A 14,599-nucleotide genomic window follows, 5' to 3' on the forward strand; every position below is an offset into this window, starting at 1 on the left:
GGTTCTTGGCATAATTGGAAACATTAAAAATAGCTCATTGTCAGCTAAATGAATGATCAATGATGAATAATATTGAAATCTTTTATACACCCTGACAAAATTTTAATCTTTATTACACGTGTGATAAAATTAATAAATGCGATTAAGAAAGAAGCGGAAAAGGAATTACGAAAATTTCGATGCAACTGGAGCGCACAACTCGGCTCGGCAAAAATATCTCACTCTTACCAAGGAAATTTTTAACTCTACCACGCGTTGCGCTTTATCGCACTGGACGCAATTAGAACGTACGTATTTATCTTACGTACGTCAACCCACCACCGGCGTTTGACCCCACAAAAAAAAAAAAGGGAGAATGAAATATCAGTCACCGAGATTTTCGCTCTTTAAAGCGAAGAATCGCGCACGGCGTGCCGGAGAAACGCAATTTTTCATGTCGGATTACGCCGAGAAGAAAGGAAGAGAAAGAGGCAACATAGAGAATAAAGGTGGAGACGGAAAGGAGAGAGTGAAGAAGAAAGAGAGAAAAAAAGAAAAGAGGAGAGAGAAAGAAAGACAAAAATGGCGAGAAAGACATATTTTACGAGGAAGAGTGGGTCATGCGTCGCCATCGATATCGACATCTTGCTGTTAGCCTCGCTTATCGAACGATCCGAATGGAAGAACGCCAATTGAACGAGCTAAAGAATCGCGGTTTATAATTCAGCGACATTCCGTGCCGACATTCCGTCGGCTGATCTTTCCGGTTTTGCGATATAAGAGAAAAACTAAAAGAGAGGAAAAATAAATGCGATTTCCTAGAGTTTATCAAACTGGAAAGATCTTTGAGAAACGATAAATTTCTGAAGCATTAATATCGAGTAATTTAACGGCCATCGTAGAAGCGAAATAAAAAATGCAGTCCCCGTTGCAATAGCGATGCGAGGAGTTCGTGCCCTAAGCCTTTTTCTACTAAATATTTTTGCTATTCGAGTAGCTAGCAATCACATTGGACGAACACGAGAAAGCTTCTATAGGGTGGAGTTTAAATTTCGAATTTTCAAGTATATTCAGACTATCTAACAGGACTAATTTTTTAAATTGCAAAATGCTTAAATTTACGGACTTTTTTCTCCGAGAAGTGGATTATAAGATACTTTCTTTTTCTGACAACTGCAACGGACCGACGTCCCGCATCCGAGCGAAAGGATGTAACCGAAAACAGGATTTACAGACGCGTCCGGAGGAGGAGCGCGCGCGCGGTTAAACTTCCGGCGACGGCATAAACTTCCCAGCACCGCAAGAAAGCAAATAATATTTTCCGCGCACAGGGGCAGCGCGCGGCAAAAGGACGACGTGGAGAAACAGCTGCCGCTTCGTCCTCTCTGGAAGACAGTTCGACGAGTTCGTCCTTGCACGTCCCGGCGGCGTGTTCTCCCCCCCGCGCTGCTGTCCTCGCCGTCCTCGCCGTCCTCACCGTCCTCACCGTCCTCGGTAAATCGAAGCGAGAGGGTCGTTGATTCGATTAGAACTTAGTTCCTTCTTGCACACGGGGGACCCCCGGCGGCGGCGTGTAGTGGTGGCCTCGAGTTTCCTTATTCTGATCCACAGCCGAAATGCGCCCTGGGAATTCGCGACAACGCGAATCCGCAGTGAGAAAACCGTAAAAATGCCCGCGCGCACGGAAAACTCGCTGGGAAAGTCTTGTTCGACTGATAGTCATCGGCGGATCTCATTTCTGAACCGAGCTCTCGTCGTTTCCACGTTTGCCTTGCGTAAAACGAAGAAGGTTGAAAGGCTTTCGGCCTCGAAATTGTGTGTATTTCGTCGGCGACTCCGGAAAATGGCAGGAAGCGAGAACAGCAGATGCCGGAAAAGAGGTGATTCGGGGATTCAAGCCGTGCAGCCAGAGCATCCGAAAATGCGAGAGGTACTACATCTCTTCCCATTTCGAAAGTCGGAGCTTCCGACAATTCGAGGATCTGAGAAAACGATATAAGTTAAATATTTGAAGATTCGGTACGTCTCCTTCAAAAATGTAAAAATCCGCTCAATCGAACACTCCATTATCCGGAAATTAAAGATTTCGAGATTCCGAAAAAAATGGAAAATTGTATGAATGTACTATAATATAATATTAGTAATTTGAAAAATCAAAAGTTTAAATATTCTATTATATCTATTAATCCATAATCTGAGGAAACTCAAAGATACAAGAATATATCCCTAAAGTCTGAATATTGCATAATTCGATACAGTCGAGTTGAACGCGGCGCCAAATTATCAGAATACTATTATCGGAGCATTGATTTTGCCGAAAAGCTAAATGTACAGTTGTGTCGATTTCGATAGGAAACTTCTGAATCGAGGTCGTATAGTCGATCGAGACCGAGGACAGACAGGGGCGGTACACCTACGCTTGGAAAACGATTTATGCAGTAAGTGCTGATCCGTAACAGCTACAGAGACATAAGCTTATTCTGGAACACATTTCCCATTTGCATACGAAATGTATCCTCGGTTAAGCTGTTTGAGCTGCAGCTAACGGAATCACAATGACCTGAGGACATCTCGGGAAACGGCGACGAATACTCGAGGTACAAGCGCATGCCCCGAGTTTGTCAAAATATTAATTATGTGCCACGGAACAGCAGCTACCGTAGGGGTAGACTTTCGTCTCTTCTGTGTAGATAGATGATGGACGCGGAGGCTTTTTGCTACGCAACAAACTGACTATTTCGTTCGCGGTTTCCTTTCAAAGAAACGTCGACCGCTACTCCCGACCCATTCGTGCTCTCTATTGTAAGTGTCTCGATGTGAAACAATACACGAGACGCGCACAACGACGGAAAAAAGAGAATTTTTATACCGAAGTTCCATACGCGCGGATGCTTTTGTAGCGTTTGCGCTGAATATATTGGGAACAATGTTACACTAAAATGCGTTAATTCTAGTAAAACCATTGCATAACATTTTTATACGAGCTCTTTCACGAAAAAGAATGCATATTTTATTTTTCCCCCCAAAAAAGCATAATAAATTATTTAATTTAAATAAAATAATTTAAATTTAAATCTCTAGATATAAACCTTTTTTCTATCTGTATTCTCACATAATAACAATTAATTAAGTAAAAAATATTAAATAAGTACAATTATAAAGCAAGTCCCCTTCACTTTAATTCCGGGAAAATGAAATTTTCTTCGAAATCCCTAATTTTTTACGTGCGTTTCAAACACGCTGACATTCGATCGAGAATCAAAGCCATGCCAAGCGATATATACGCCATCGTGCTTGAAATCCAGGAACGGAAAGAGGCAGCTCAGTGAGCTCTCTCGAAGCTTTCCCTAGAAAACGATTCCCTGGGGCGTTGTTCTCCAGGACTCCCCATCGTCGTCCCTTGCAACGAACCACCTTCAGCATCTACCGTCTAACTCCTCTTCCCTACCACCGATCTCGCCACATTCCCTAAAGCTGTCCCTTTTCCATTCCGACTACCCTTGTAACCGTCATCGTCATCGTCGTCATCCCTGACGTTACTATTTATGTCCGAGCATGTTGCGTTGCCATGCTGCTTTTACGCCGCTCTCGAGATCATCTCTCTATTCCCCTCTCTAGTCTCCCAGTTTCTTCAAGAAGAAAAATATTCCTGTAGGATGCACTGGCAGAATTCCCCCGAAACCGCGATAGTAATATTACAAAGATGTACAAAGCAAGAGCAAAGGAACATTCTTTTCAATAAAGCGCGTAATTTTCAATAAAGCAGTTATTTCAATAGGGTCTCAAGAAGCCATTCGCGTTTCTCCTCTTGGAAGTAAGAGATCCAATATAAATATGCCAGTTACTATATGTATATGAAAAATATATATACTAAATATATATTTATATTCATATGTTATATATGTTTAGCATCATATTTTTTGATCGAAGAAATAATCGAAAAAATATTAATAAAGATATTAAAGTATTTCTTCATGGTCAAAATTATATGTGTGTATGTGTGCGATATGTATATTTATAAGCTATATACATCGGCGGGGTCATATTGACTACATTAATATTCCGCGACGGGAAAATTAATTATCGAGATTCAACTATATGTTTATCATGCAAATGCTCACATCCCTCATCCCCATACGCCATGTAACTGTTACCGTTATTATGATCCTTTCTATCGTTATCTCATCGCGGTTACCTTTCCATTACCGTGCCGGATGGCCGGAAGAAGCCATTTTTCGAGTGAGAATTGCCGCGGCGCGCTCATAACTCATTTATCAAAACTGCTGAATCGAGAATATGCGGTAGCCCGACCAAAATCGCGACCGGACGGAGTGAAAAAAAATAGCGATATCGTGTGAAAATCCACCGGGTGCGTGCTTGCGTGCATACGCGCGCACGACCGACATTCGGTCGCGAAAACGCCGAAACGTCTCGTTGCCGATTGACGGGCGACGTGTGCACATGTGCAGCGGAAAAAAAAACAAAACAATCGTAACGCAACGTGATGAGAACCGTGTCGACTCTCGATCGCAGGTAACATAACAACGGAACAGGTGCAACAACGATGGAATAATAACGCGGCGTAACAATGGCGCGGAAACGCGCGAGAGGCAGTCGCGTGACTGCGCGCGTGCATGCATGCGTAGACGTACAAACGCGTGGGTGTTCGGCCAGCGCGACCAGAAAAAAGCAAGCATTACATTTCCATTTATTTATTATTCATACGCTAGTATCCTCCTTTCTCTCGCTGCCCTTTCGTCTGCCCTTTAATCACCCTTGTGCGCTCGCCCCCATTAATCGTCCCGGGTACCCGTTGTCTTATTCGTAACGCACGCGAGGTGCAACGAACCCCGATCGTCGAACCACATCGCTACCTTAAGTCGTGCGTGATGTCTACCTGCCTAAAATAATGATTACTGATAGGCCCCGTTGCTATTAGGCGGATTACGAGGGGGCTGCACGCACGCATGTTCAACGATAACGATCGCGCGACTCTTAGAAGTAAACTCGCCATATAATTTTCCAAAAACAAGGGATATCTGGTTTTATATAAAACAGATTATATAACGCTTCTTTATATATGTTGAAACTGAGAAATACGTTATAAAGCTATTCTCTAGAGGGAAAAACGCGATGATTGTGAATCTATATACATAAAAATCTATGTGACATATGATAAAAATTAAAATTAAAAATTAAACATATGAAATATATAAAAATATAAAATATACAAAGATATAAAAGACATAACAATTATTTTTACATAAAATCCGTCCATTTTGACGGCCATTTTCACATGTCACCCGTTTTAAAAGCTTTGATAGTATTATGAGTAAAGCTAGCCTTGTTGCGTAAACAAAAAGCCAATTTCATCGGTCGATAAATGCCACATGGAAGGTCTGTTAATTTTCTACACACCTCGTAACATCGGCTTTTGTCAATATTCGCACAAGCTGTGATGTTAACTTGGTTGACATCGGATATTTAATTCATTAATATGAGATTGTGGAGAGGTACATATCTATTAAACGCTGACAGTGAGCTCTGTTTATACATAATTTATTAGAAAACCAACTATTAATAAGTAAACTATCGAAAGACAATTAAAGCCCTTGGTGCTATATATACCTAACGATGTAATTTGATCGAATTGTAAATTACTTCGAGAAAAGAAGCGCGAGAGGTTGCAACTTTCGTAACGTAATGTTCCACCAGTTTTCTTTCCTGTAAGAATGGTTTCTCTATGTGCGGGAGCCATGCAATAGCGGTAGCCATCACCGCGCAATAATAATAATCGTAAATAACAGTCATAAAGGATCGTCCTGGGTAATGGACGGCGATAACTTTGTCGAAAGTGTATATCTGGATGGGAAACGAGTGAGGCCCGTCGAATGGGAAAGTGCGAATAAATAAGGGTGAAGAAAGAGAAATAAGAAAAAACGAGAGAGAGAAAGAGGGAGAGAGAAAGATACATATAGATAGAGACAGACGTATAAAGGAAATTAGAGAAAAACGAGGCTGATAAACGTAATTATAAATCTCAACCATATGAAACCAACTCATAAATTCACCATCATTTCCCATGATCGGAGAATCGTTAATCGGAAATGAAATTATAGGCGACGTAAATTAGGTAATGAGTAATTGCATCCTCTGTATCACTAAAGTTAATCGTCAAATACTGAGCGACCGGCCAATGGAATTTAATGCATAGTGACGCTTTCGGGGACCCTGTCCAAAGCGCGCGCGCGCGCGCGCACGCGTTTAATTAAGCGACACTATAATACGCGATATTGGAAAATATAATAGGACCTAACTCAATCCCTCATATAATATGCACGTGATAAAATTTAACGCCGCGTGGTCTGCGCATGACACCGAATAAAATGTAACGGTTAAATAATAAATGTTAATGCCCGCAGAGTGCATTACGATCATAATATGTTATACGACAATAATATATTAATCTCATATATTATCGATGCGATAACATTTGTAGTACCCCATAGTTTGTCAAACTCGCCCCTCGCATTTGTAACGCCGTGCATTATTCCCAAAGGCGACATTAATTCGACGCTATTACTTCCAATTCGCTCATACGTATATACCAATCGGAATATCGTAAACAAAATGTATATATAATGTATATATAAATGTATAAATTTTTAGCGAATAAGTAACAACGATAAAGTTTCAATGCCCAATATTTGCTCTCTTCCAAGATTCTTTCATTAAAAATTTTTCCATCCAAAATTCTAAATATTTGGTTTCTTTCTGGATCTTTTCTCAGAATAATACGCAATTGTACGCGATGTATCGTACTCATGGATCCACCCATGCGAAACGAACCCATTTTCCATCATCGTGAAATGCGCGCCTGCACAAACGTATAGTACGGACATGCAGAGACGTATCACGCGCGCAAAACCGTGAAATGCGTGGTCGATTTCCGCGAGTGCGATATTCGCACAGGATCGCCGACTGGTTTGACTATCGGTGCTCAATGCACGCAGTTCACTGGTCTCGATTGATTCAAAAGATATACAATCAAGCTATACGTGCGTTAAGAGAACTCATGTTCTCCAGGCAAGCCGTTTATTTCGCATTCTCGGCCATTAGCCATGCATAATGCAAAATATGTACATGTACGAATCATATGTATAATTGTGATAGAGCAACCTTTGCCCTGTCATCCCTTGTCGGTATATATCTCGCTATGTTGGAAATTTTTCCAGTTGGAATACGAATCGCTCCAATTGATTTCAACAACGCATATTCCCGTGAGATGTTCGTCGCGTAAAAAAAACATGCATTGGCTGTATAAACTCACGCTTGTACAGAAATATGGACGGACTGTATTTTTTACCCCGATAAAAAGTTCTCTGCATTGACAATAACCGACATTATTAATATTTTACTCTTCGCCAATTGTTTAAATTATATTTTCACTCATATTATATATATATATACACACACACACACACACAGTTATATACAATTATACGAAATATACAATTTAAAGCTTTACGAGATTTCTCTTTAAAAATGAATTGCAGTGTAATCTTCAAAAACAAGACATATTTAATTATATTATATAAAATATGAATGCATAATGTTCAATCGCAATTTTATTATACGAGAACGATGAGCATGTCCGCGATGAAAGATGAGCTAGCGCGCACGCGCGCACGAACACTGGAGGTTAACGTTTATTATAAATTAGCTCCGATAACATGGAGAGCCGAGCTGTTGCTGTTGCTTCTTGTTTCTCATCCGGTTACTTGTACACCGTAAACTCATCTCGTGGTTATTAAGGGACGATCGGCGCCTGCGGCCGAAACTTCCGCGAAACTCCTTAACGAGACGTAACAAGGTCCATTCTTTACGGCGCTTCCGTGCGGCTCGTCAGTAAATGGCGCGAATGCGCACTCTTGTAATTCGCGAAAACCTGGGCGAATAACTAAACAAAGCCGGCCGCACACAAAGCCCTGGTGAGTTACGCGTGTGCGAGTAATTATACGGAAGAACCGTTCTGCCCGCTGAGTGCTTTTCTTTTTTTTTTTTTTTGCCGCGTCGGTTCCGAAACAATGGACGGCACCGTATCGCATGTTTATCGTAGAAAAAAAGATTATGCGCATTGCACACGTTGTATCGGGAATTTGTTGAACGTTATGCATCGCGAATTGTCGCGGCGGGTTGATTGCCGTCGGCGACAAAATTGAATTTACACGCTTCTCCGCAACGCATATATATTCTCGCTCTTTCGTGAAACTATCCAAAGCATTTGCAAGCTTTCCGCAAGCGAGAAATTGTTCGCGTTTCCTCGCGACGCTCGTATAACAATCAGAATTATGTACCCCTAATGAAATGACTGTCGCGTATTCGAAAGGCGCACGAATCCCCGGATAACGAAAGATCGCGTTCACGTTTCACGATGAAAACAAAATCTCGCGAGTGAAGGAAACTTCTGACTATCTGATATTTCCCCGATATGTCGAGACTTTGCTAAAGCTGCAGCGAGGAAAGTTTTTTTTTTCCCCGCGGACATCAGCCGCGCCCGTGTTATCACCTGCCAATTTATCAGGCTAAAGTGGTGTGACCTCTGTCTACTCATCACTTTTTTCCCTGCGTCCGTGCAAACTGTCGCAATAAAATGGCTCGTAAACTCGGCGCGAATATCCGCCGTTGGCTTGTCAAGCTCTTCACGGCGCGAATAGGGATTTCCTGTTGTCCGTTGCGCAAATACACGGACGACACAAACACCACTTTAGTATTGTCGGGAATATAATCTCAGAATCATAAAAATGGATCGTAACAAAATACAAAATTCCAATTAGCGCACATGCCNNNNCGCTCTTCCTTACGAATTTAAGTCTTTCGCTATCTTTGTAATAACATCAAATGACCTAATCTTTCAAAAGTCACAAATCGCAAATATATCATTTTTAATAGAATAACTTCAATTAATAGTTTTTTAATTTTTTACTATTATATCTTTTTCTAGTGACTTCATGTATTTAGGCGTAAACTTTTTCAAAAGTTCGACAACTACAAGAGAACTCTCTACTAAAACACGTTACGATAAGATTCTTTCGAAAAATGCATCTGGTAAAAGGAAAGTATTTACGATGTCGAGTGCGCATATATATAGCGTGGAGAGACACCTGCCACAAAGGAGATAAATTCAGACGTGTGCGAATCCGGTTAGCAGCGCGAATCAGCAGGGTGCATAAATGGACAAAGAGCGCGGAAGGGCATACCGTAATGCGATAGAAGCAGCATCGTAGGACACACATAGGTAGGTGCAAGAAGCGACACTAAGCGATAAGAAGTCGTAGAAACAGCAAGAGTGACGGAGACGGTGAAGAACGATGGATTCGAAGTGCGAACGCGATGTGAAGGAATAAAAAAGGAAGAGTGTAAGAAAGATCGACAGCGATTGAAGGAAGGGGGAGAAGGATAAGAAATTCCGACTCTCTATATCTATATACGCAGCCTGTGAAAAATGGAACAGGTTCGCGATAGCCGCTGTTTTTAGTCACCCGAGAAAATTTTCAGCCTCAAACGACTTGCACTTTGGGTAGTAAAAATGTAAATCTTATTAAAAATGCAGTTAATTACGAAGTTTCGTGAATATTTTCGCAGCTTGTACTCAAGCTCGTGTATCTCTACTCGAATGTTGGAAACTAAGGGAGAAAAAAAATAGATGTTTTAATTTCATGTTTTAATCGACAAAAAATTGAGCAAATTCGTGATATCGATAAATTCCAGTCCCGTCACGTACACGTTTTAGCCTGGAAAAGGGACTTTTCGGTTTGATTTCGCATCACGATTCGTTCGCGGCTATTTCACGTTAATCTTACGGTCATCTAATCTTATATGCAGGAGCGCATGAAATATTTCTACTTTTCTAGATTGAATTATTTGATTTTGCCTGTTATATTATCAGAAACAATAAACATAAAATTTAAAATAACTCTTTAATTCCTTTAATATTTTATAAAATTTTTGATACAATTAAATCAAAATCATCTAAAAACATGTATGTGTATTATACATAAAATAATAAAGAAATATATCTTTGTGTGCGAAATTAAATGGGCAAAGCATTTTGATTGACTAGCAAAATGGTTCTATTTCTATTTTGAAATTTCTTATCGATTGTTCTCCTTCGTGATTTTTCGGTCGACTCGTACCTTAATCCGATTCTGTTTGCACGTGCGGTAAAACATATATTCTCGTAGTCGAACATTGAAAAATCGCGGCCGTCAATCTGTAGCCGTGTGAATTTTTCGAAAGAAATCAAACGTCGTCCGTAGCAACCTGACTCGAGCAGCATGAGCGGAATACCTAATTCCAAATGAAACAACCAGTCTAAACTGATATCATTCAGTCTACTGATTTCCTGAATATTGAAGCAATCAATAGTATGCAAATACTCCATCGCAAAGGAAAGTGAGACGACGAACAGAGAGAATCTATGGGACTACTACTTAGCATCTGATAAATTGCGAGACCCGAATCGTCTCCGATCGCATTAGCGATTTCTGTTTAACATCGATCCCTTTCCGACGCTGTTAAACGATCCTTTGTGTAATTTCCACGAATTGGCATTAAGCAGCTTCGTCAATTGAAACTAAGTAAATACTTTCAGCGCGGGGCTTATTTTGACAGGTGACAAATCACGACGTTCCAGAATTAATAACCTGGCGCTGAATTCTCTAATGGGATCAAATTAACTATGACATTTAGCATCTTGTTCACCGAGGGTGATACGGAAAGAAAAAAGAAATTCAAGTGATAGTAGATGGCGTGGCTTCACGGACCTTCCGTAGTCCCGCCGAGTAACGAATGCAAGGCAAATAAGGTAGATGGAAGGAGAGAATGGTGCAAGTTTAATGCTCGAGTCCTTGGCAGTCGAAATAAATTAAACACAATCTTACACCGTGCTTCTGCTTAGTTCTGCTCGGTACTTTGGCCGTTGCCTGGATATCCCGAATTTCGTCTTCGTCTCTGTAGATATTTATTCAGCATCCTCGCCCCGTTTCTCGCCAGCATCTTCACCTCACTCGCAACTTCCGACGCCCTTGTAAATTAATAAGACTAGGCAAACACGCAAAGGAAGAGAGGCAAGACGCTCGCTCCTTCGTCCTGCGGACCCTCGCGCAAGGATTAACGAAGAAAACGAGGCTAAACGCATTCGTTCTCGCTTGCGAAAAAGTACGTGCAAACATCTCGCGGAAGTGCGACCTTTAAGGTCACCTTCATTTATTCACAGCTGAGTTCCCAGCCGGCACCGCGCGGCTGACTCCTCGGAAAAGAGAATTTTGTCGCGCGAAAAGGGAATCCGCTGATAAATATTAGCTATCACGAGTTGCGGTTTGAATTTATTAGCGACAACTCCTAAAGAATCTCCTAAAGCTACAATGTCATGTCGACATAAGTTTAGACGCGTAAGTTTAGACATAAATCTAGTAAAACGATTTTACGAACATCAATAAGTCAATATTTCCCTCTTGGCCCTATGGCAAATCGAGACATTTGAATACTCCCACAATCTGATATTCACAATATCAGATTTTTCTCTTAATCCACAGGAACTTTTATACTGAAATTCCGTTATTCGTTTTCGTCCGCAATTTCCTGAGCGCGAATTGAGGATTTCAAGACGTTACTCGGGATGACGTGCGCGCATTACTCGAATTGTATGATTAAATTCTCAAAAGCAGCGGGTGTGCCTCCGATGTGGTGGAACGATTCGACGTCTACTTGAAGTGCAGATGCAGTATAGAACGTAGAAGGGGACTTCTATGGTGGATAGGTGGCTGCACACACGTAGGTGCAAAAGCAGCTTCGAAGATGCAACCGAACGTAACTACCCTAATTCTCGAGAAGTCGATGCGTCGCCAGGGTTAACGAAGCGCCCCATACAATGGATGCTTCCTAAATCGAATTACCTATCGTTCCCGTATAATTTCTCAATTTCGTCATTAGGAAGTCGCGGTGCGACAATTCGTTATCTAATCAAACTAATTTTCAGCTTGCCGAGTCATTCGTTGATAAAATAATTACAGCTGATATACATATGAGAACTGACTTCGTCATTACGAAACTGGAATTAACAGGAACGCTGCAGTGATTAAAAAGACGATTCCGTCTACTATTCAATTGACTATGCTGATTGCTGCTGCAAAGTCGCAAGAAAAAATTAACTCGCAAAAGAAAAATGTAAAAACACGAACGTATAATTAAAGCAGTCTACCTCGTACGAGCTAAATAGATGATTGAAAATGTAGAACCGCTGCTAACCGCACTGTGTACCGTCACAATGCATGTACTCCTTACACGTAGCAGCCATGGATACGTGTAAAGCATAGGAGAGAAACGCTCGACGGCAAATATTTAAACACAGAAGCAATGATTACACGATGACAAGAGGTATAGTCTTGCCGTCTAATTGCAATAGTCCCAAGTCAATATTTATGCAATACGCAAGCAGATTATAATTGAAAAATATTTTGGAGTCCTTTGAGAGAGAGAGAGAAAAAGAGAGAGAGAGAGGGGGAGAGAGAGAGAGAGAATAAATTCAAAATAGCAATAATATATTATATCTGGCAACAAAATTATAATTGACGCGAACATAATTTATATATATATATATATCCATTACACGAGTGTGAATCTTTTTTCCGGTTCAATTAGATGAACACGTGATAATCGCTTTATTTTTCACGCTACCCTCTTTATTTCACAGTTGCAAAAATTGTGAATGGTACTCATGCGTTGCAAATGAAGTAACAAGCGCTCCATCGGAAACCATTTAGGTATCGCTCAAGCGACCGCACTCCTGAAATACCAAGAATAATAGTTCATCGAAAATCAATTATCGGCTCTAGCATTCTCTTCTGCGTCGTTTAAAAAATCGCATTCATTATCCTTGGCAAGGATCGCGCAGAGACATTTCAAAGATGATTATTCAAATTCCTTTGACATTATCAATCGATGATTCATGTTGTTTGTATTATAATTTCATCGATTTAAAATTCAGTATAAACAAAAGAGAAGAATTGTCACAATCGTCGCTAAATAGATCGATCGAAACTCTCGTCATGATAAATGCTAATGCACATTTTTTACGTTAGCTTTTCTTTCACGCATACTCAAATACCTTCGTAAAACTGACGTCATTAGTTCGTGTGGGAATCGTTTACCAAAAAATTCTCGTCCGGACATAAAATGTATGGTCCTCGTATCCGATCCTCACTAAAAACATGATTTGTGTTCGCGGCGTTTGCTATTTATTGTTGTTCTCCGTGTCGGTACGTTCTCGCAGAGAGAGAAACGAGCATTGTCACTTTACCGTGATTCCGCGCCTAATCTTTCGCGATTTTCTTTTTCTTTCGTTGCTCTCTTCGGCCATGCAGGTACTACACGCGGTTTAGATGTTCTATGCGAGAACGGAAACACTTTGTTAACACAATTTTTCAAAACAAGCTTCTGATATATTTGAAAACATTTGTCACATCTTGGAATTTTTTTACTGACGTACGTAACAAAAAAGAAATAAAAAAACTTTTAACTCACATTGCAAGCAACGATAACTCAAGAATTTTTCATACATCACAGCTAATATCTCGCAATTATTTTTTAAATAAGTCACAATAACTATATAGAATTAATTCATGTATTATATTCCTAATAGCAAGATAGCTATTTATTAATAACAGAATTAACATGTTATAAATTACGTTTAAAAGATGTAACGTACAGATATATAACGATATATATAATTATAATAAACTTTAACATAATGAACTCACAATTAGTCAAACGTTCCTTCACGAATTATCCTCTGGAAGATAATAATATATTTTACAAGATGCGCGGAACAGTTTCAGCTTTCTAGTACGCTTTATTTAAAATCGCTACGATATTTCTAAACGGAGATATCGGCGATTGTATCGATTCGCAATCATATTCGCGACGCGCCGCAGCGATGCTGAGCCGATGCGTCGCTACTGTGGCAGGCGATCAGCTGATTGCGGCTACGGACGTATCTTGACCTATCCTTACTTACTCACGTGCCGCGCGCGTTCCCTACTGTTTACCAACTGCTACGCATTCCTTACAATGAATATGTCGCGAAGTTTTTAAAACGTTGTAGCTTGATGAAAAATCATCGGAAAGGCATGAAATAAAGAGAAACCTTTTTATTGTTTACCGCGTATATTTGTTAAAGATGATGTTATTGTGATACGGACACGTGCCATTTTTATGCCATTTTAATTAGAAATATCATAAAAATAGATTTCGTAAAATAAATATTGTAAATCCTATACAAAAAAATTTCTAATATTTTATATAAAATAATATTCTAACCAAAATCTCAATATAATTCTTTAATTAAAATAATAACAATATCATAATATTCCCAGACAGCATGTCTCTAAAAGACGTCTAAAAACGACTTAAAAACGTCTCTTATCTCGTTCCTTAGACATCTTTAAGATATCCTTTGGTCTTTTTGTGCTGTCTAGTAGTTATAATAAAATAATTATATTATAATAAAAATTAATATTTTTATATGTAAAATATAAATAATCTTTTGGTGTAAAAAATT

At 39.9% G+C, this 14,599-nt stretch overlaps 1 long non-coding RNA gene across 2 annotated transcripts in view; it reads right to left on the minus strand.

Annotated features, from left to right (window-relative positions):
* Positions 1-14,599, minus strand: part of LOC115236868 — a 116,209-nt gene that overhangs the window by 98,910 nt on the left and 2,700 nt on the right. The window contains exon 1 of one of the 2 annotated variants that reach the window (XR_003884261.1): positions 13,800-13,995. The exons of the other annotated variant lie outside the window; for it this stretch is intronic. This is a non-coding gene — a long non-coding RNA (uncharacterized LOC115236868). Of the gene's footprint in view, positions 1-13,799; positions 13,996-14,599 lie in introns of those variants that run through there. 2 annotated transcript variants of the gene reach the window in all.

This window comes from Formica exsecta, unplaced genomic scaffold (genome assembly GCF_003651465.1).
Source record: "Formica exsecta isolate Colony F162 unplaced genomic scaffold, ASM365146v1 scaffold26, whole genome shotgun sequence".
Taxonomy (NCBI): domain Eukaryota; kingdom Metazoa; phylum Arthropoda; class Insecta; order Hymenoptera; family Formicidae; genus Formica; species Formica exsecta.